Source organism: Hermetia illucens, chromosome 4 (assembly GCF_905115235.1).
Source record: "Hermetia illucens chromosome 4, iHerIll2.2.curated.20191125, whole genome shotgun sequence".
In the NCBI taxonomy this organism is placed as follows: domain Eukaryota; kingdom Metazoa; phylum Arthropoda; class Insecta; order Diptera; family Stratiomyidae; genus Hermetia; species Hermetia illucens.
In genome coordinates, this window is record NC_051852.1 from 1,372,765 (window position 1) to 1,379,296 (window position 6,532).

Sequence of the window (6,532 nt, forward strand, 5' to 3'; positions counted from 1 at the left end):
CTGACTTGGAGGCGACAGAGCGGAAAGGCTAGCCCGAAGCAATATATCAAACGATTCTGGGCTATTTCGCGAGGTGCACGCATTAACATACGAACTTCTGTCTGTTACCATCACGGAAGGGCATTTCTTTTGACCACTTGGTATTGCTCAAGCTATCAAAGGCGCTGCTCTTAAAGGTGTCCAGGACTTCCTAAAAAGAAATTACTATCCATAGGAGAAAGTTTTCAAAACCACGACAGTGGTCTCTAAATAAGCGAACAAAGTTGCTTATCATATCGCCCTTGACATATGGAATTTAATGCAGGATTAAAAAAAAACGCTTTGGAATAGATACTTTTCACTAGTTTATTTACATAATTACATAAATTGAAAAATAAAAAATAATCGGACGTTTTCATAATACATAATTCCGTTTTCGTCACTAAATCCCAAAGCCAGTTTCAAGTTTCATACATGCCCACCACCCATTGCGTTCACTTTATGATTTTCTAATCCGCAACGATAAATTGTCACATCCCTTTGAACGCCACAGGATACCACGAGATACGTTTCCGTGTTGCATTCAGAAGATTAGAGAGTTTTAATCGGTCTGTCGTTTTTTACTTTAAACTATTCAACAATTGAGCTTGCACTTAAATGCATTTTCCAGGGTGGGTTTAGCACTGTGTAGTGCTGGTGCTGGCACATGCCTTTCACACCCTCTCTCGGGGGGATTGGGCTGAGATTTTGTTATAAATGGGTTAGATGAAATACAGAATCGTTGAGTGAAATTCATAGTCCTGAATTCATTGAAGTTCATTTAAGTATGAAAATGTCAATCAAATATTGTAGATTGTAAAAGTGTTTGGGGTGAAGGTGTGGATATTAGTGGCGACAACGAGGATCTATTGTTCTTCCAGATCAAGGACTTTGAATTAAATCCTAGTTACATGTGCCGGTCATTGTTGCAATTCATTCAAATGGAAGAAATATGAACAAGATATCCATGGAAGCATGTCAAAGTCCATCTCTGGGTGGTAGTACAGAAAACTAGTCTATAGCCCTTTATCCTTCCCATCTGGCACCTAAAACCATTGCTGCTACGTAAAAGATACACATTATATCTAAATCGAGACAAACCTACAGATTCCATGAAGCAATCATGGGTCTTTCCTCCCCGCTTTCTACTCTTGTTTTCTTTTTTATTTGTGGGACCAAAATGTTACTCCTTATGCCCACAGAAATGCAGAGCTTCTTCCCAGGCCTTGTATACCTGTATGACTTTTCCCGCTGCTCCTTGCTACGATTCTTCAACTTCCAATGTTACTTAGCATGAAATTTATATAACAACAATAAACAACAACACAAACATCCCAACAACAAGAAAATGTGGTGCAAAATTTCTCATTCTTCTTCAAGAGCAATAGAAGATGGATCCGAAGAAAATTCTGCATTCTCTTCGTATTCTTTCCCAATGGAAAGGGTAAAAATTAATCGTTTACCGATCAGAAAATTATAGGCCTTTTTGAAGAAATTTGCGACAATATCTCAAAGGAAAGGAAGAGAAACCCTTTTCCATCAGAACCTCTCCCAAGACTATGTCCTTTTTCTGATACCATTTCATGAAATTCATACACAAAGGTGCAATCTCACCGGGAAAATTTCTTGGTTTATAAAAATAAAACGCAGTGAAAGGGGAAAGTGTCATGTAGGCATCAAAACCCACCAATTTTCACATTAGGAGCATACACACGAATATTGAATAGGAAATTCTCCTGGGGTGCATTTTCAACCAAGGAAAATTGAATAAGTAGAGTGGTTGCATTTAGATAATCACAGGTTATAGCTCTTCGATGTCCGCTAATTTTCATATGGGATGGTGATTGCATGCTAATCCGCTTTATTTAAATTCAACATAGAATGGCCTATAAATCGGGAAACGATAATTCAACCTATTATACTACGACGGTGGAGACAAGTCAGCTAATTCCTCTGAGATTGCTTATGGAAAAAAAGTACACAAAACAGAATAGCCATAATCGTCAGTGACTTTATGTCCCTATAAATAAAGAGATTTGTCGTCGAAATTGCTCGATCATGTTTATGCATAAATTAATCCTTTATACCCCTTCGCGGATATTAAACGTTCGACCGCATATCATCATCGAGCATTCTGGCTTACATATTATGACTGATTGAATTTACATTGGCTTTAAGATACGGAAGAGATAGAGCTGGAGGGAGAAGTTTTGGGTTTACTTCACGAAGGATTCTTTATCATAACATTTCGGATTTTCGATAATTAACACTCGTTTATTTTGAATTCACTTAATTATATTATATGAAATCATCCTTGGACTCAGGAGTAGCCAAAAAAGTTCAAAACTCCCGAAATCACCCCTTATATCTTATATGGGTAACATCCCCATGGAATCAAGATGACTCCTGGAATGAAAAGGAAGCCGATAGAGCATGTTTTCGATGGGTTAGTTAGTTAGCTTAGTTAACTGGGGGGAGCCGCAGCTCCGAGCACTGAGGCCATTGTTAGGCCTATTGTACTATCCCCGTAAGTTGCCTATTCGATGGCTTCCCGCCTACGGTGTTCGCAGGCTTTAGCGAATCTGATAACATTCTACAGAGGCAGAGAGTGTGCAGATTCTTCATTGAAGAAAACCTTGCCAAGGTGTCTTCGTCTGAGATCTAAGGATGCCGGGCAGATGCATAAAAAGTGCAGGGCCGTCTCCTCCTCCTCCTCTTCCTCACATTGGCTGCACATAGCCGAAACCACTATCCCAATCTTTTCCATATGGTAGTTCAAGGAGCAGTGACCCGTCAAAAGTCCTACTAGGGTTTTCAGAGTAGACTTAACAGTAGATGGTCGGATTCCAAGAGCTGGTTCTGACCCCACTATTGTGGATCCAGACCCTCGGCGAGCCAGTCTGTCAGCCTCCTCATTACCGGCGATGTTAGAGTGTCCCGGCATCCACATCAGGAATGTTTCGTTCAGTCGGCCAAGTTTCAGCAGCACCTGATGACAACTCCACACCAACTGGCTTGATATGTCGTTGCCATTTAGTGCTGATAATGCCGCCCGACTGTCGGAACAGATTCGAATGGTGCGACCCCTCCATTTTTTCGCAGACATTCTTCTGCTGCCAATGAAATCGCGTATATCTCCGCTTGGAATATTGTCGTCATTTTTCCGAGGGGTCGGGTCAGTTCTGTAATCGGATTCTCCGAGAACACCACTGCGCCCGATCCATCCTCCATGACTGACTCGTCGGTTAAGATTATTAGGTATGTAATCTGAAAAGACTCATGGCCACTTGTTGACCATTCTTCTCTTTCGGTGATTACAACAGTGTATGTCTTTTCAAAGACGAATCTGGAAACCATATGATCGGTCGGAATCAGGGCTACCGGATGTTTTTCAAGGAATTTCTAGATAGACGCATGACCGTTTGATTGGCCGCCTTTCCACGCCCCAATGGTATCTAGCCTATATGCGTCGTTGGCTGCTTTCCGTTTCACCTCCAAGTGAATGGGGGGTAAATTTAGGATAGCTTCAAGTGCCGCAGTCGGCGTAGTACTCATTGCTCCGGTAATACTTAGGCAATCAAGTCTCTGCATCTGCGTTAGCAGCTTCCTGCCGTTAGCAAAGTTCATTCTTGGCCACCAGACGATGCATGCATACATCAAAATGGGTTTTATTATGGATGTATACATCCAGTATATGCGTTTAGGTAAAAGTACCCAGCTCTTACCTATCGCATTCCTACAGCACCAGAGCAATCTGCAGGATTTCTGATATTGTTCTTGGATATGATGCTTCCACGTTAACTTGGAGTAGGAAATGTACTCCTAAGTACTTGACTGTTTGTGCCAGCTGGATTTCCGCCCCTGCTAAGGTGGGTAGCGTATAGCTGCCCCACCTGACGTTCCTAGTGAACATAATTAGTCCAGTCTTTCTAGCGTTCACCGTGAGTCCATTTGCGGCGGCACCAGCTGTGGATTACATGCATTCAAGCGGTCACATACTGTGTCCGCAAACTTGCCGTTAATTATTACGGCTAGGTCGTAAGCAAATACTTGCGCGAAAACTTTTTTGTCCTCCAGGAGTCACAGCAGGCTATCCATTACCAAGAGCCATAACAGTGGAGATTGAACCTCTCCCTGTGGGGAGCCCCTGAGACATCCTGCTTCAATAGACTTCTGGCCGACCGATATGTGGATTTTTCCCCACTCTAGCATGTGAAGGATCCAACTGATTAGCAGCGGTTCGATTCCATGCTGTCTTGCCGCACCACACATTGCCGCGAATGAGGCATAATTTCGATGGGTAATGCTCTAAGCGATAGTTTATCTCATTCGGGGAAGAAAAAAAGCAATTTCTAAGTATTTGGCGTATTATAAGAAATATTAGGTTTTCATATGGCAAAACCCAGGATGAAAGAAACAGGAAAGTATCAAGGGTAGAAGTAAAGTAGACAAAGTAAGTGAAAGAAACTCAATATTCAAAGAGAGCGATCAGTAGCGCTTACTAAAGGTGATGGGTCTGAGAAGTAGAGCATCAAGAAACGTCCTTTTTAAGAAAAAGGAACCTCGGGGGAAGATACGATTGGATGTAATCATGATCTTTAAAATAGACGAGGGGAGACCAGCTTATATCTTTCAAAAGGCTAAGCCACACTCAGAGCTTGTCAACATAAGAAAGATAGTCAGGAGCAACGACAGACAATCTCATGCTAGAATTCATCAGAGATGGGGTCATCACAAAGGAGGAAGTTCACGAGACCGTGGAAAAGGGTTTGGAGAAGTTGGCAATAATGATACTACAAATGGCTTATAACGAGACATGGATCGCATAGAGTTATACGGCGCTATCGTCAAGATAACAAAACTGCTGAGATCAGGGCTAGTGATAAGGGATAAGTGTTTGGATACCATAAAATTTAAAATTCTGGACTAGTAAGCTCAATTTAGTGGTATGACTGTCATCAGATGGGAAACTAAGTAAACGTCTCACAGAGGCGATGCGTATCCTAATAGACTCCTGCTTCGACCCTTTAGATTATTCTCAATCTATCGGTGAAGACCACAGTGTCAAAGTCAACCTAGTTGGAATTTTCGTAGTAAGGCTAACTTTTGTTGTGATATAGATCATTAAAGTTGATCTCAGCTTTGTGGGCAACCATTTCAGGATATCGGCTATTCAACATTCAGATAGCACTGCATGGGTAATAAAACGTTCAAAGCATTTGTAGGACATGACCGCAAAGCACTCGCCGTGCCGGTACATGCCGTTTTCTGTACTCTTTTGAGCTTCGTCTTATTGTAACTTTTCTTCAGCGCAGGTTACTGCACAAAAGGATCTATGAGAATAGGACATACTGCTGACTGCTCATTCCACTCTTTCTACTTTCATAAATGAGTCGAACATAGAAGGCGTTGAACAATTTGCATATCTAGGCAGGTTTATTTCTGCGAAAGCGGCACCAAACTTGATATCGTTCAACGTATTTGCATCGCTAAATCCGCCTTCGCAGTTTTATCTAAAATCTGGAAATGCACCAATGTTCTATTTGTGCTGCTGCTGCTCTGAGGTGATAACGAGGATGACGGAGCAGCAACCCTGAAGGCCAAACCAAAACTAGGTGGCCGAGAAGAACCTTCACGAGGGAAACGCTGCACTTACTTTGGCTTGTTGGCCGTGATGGAGTAGGCGAATGCTCCAAAGCTTATATAGGCGATCAGACCCAAGTCTGCACGGAGGCTCATCTGAAGTGTCTTCGGCCACGGAACTTTACCAGATGTATATTGATAGCATGAGAACCGGGATGGCCCTCTGAATGCCGCATTCTGTAGCTCGCTAGAGATTTAAATATGTCTCGCAGTATAAACTGTGAGCCTCAATTCAGTACAGACTAGTATTCTTGTCCTTGTTATAGCGAGGCTCTGTTTGTGGTCATAAAATCAATCCGTGTCTTAAGAAGACTGTGGGGTTAAGTATACAATACAGGTCTTCATGTTAAACCACCAGGATTTAACTGTTTGTGCTGCTATAGAGAAGTAGCAAATGGAGCTTCCATCAACTTATATCTGCCTCGTATGATTGGTGTATTTTGACCTGAGACAATAACACTTCGGACGTGAACGTGTTGATAAGAAAGGGTCTCCATTGCGGATTATGACAAGCAATGAAACTCACCATCTCTGGATAGCCAGTGAGTGGGTCGCCGAGAATTTCATTGCGTATAATAGTGAAGAGGAGGAGCAAACTTCTCGGAAAATCATGGGGTTAGTTGAAGTACGGTGCCATGATTCGTTGACACGTTATGATCCACATGCAGGTTTATGTGGCAACCATTATAGCTGCGTACATCCAAGAAAACCATATTTCGCTGCATCCTTTCTGTTTCCTGTTAAAAACAATTAAAAAACAGTTTATGCGACATTATGCATCTCTAAGCCGGAAAAGATGTAACATCAGCGTAATACTTCCGAGACGACAGTTCCCAGCACAATAGAGGAACCATTTTACAAGCTTGAGGGA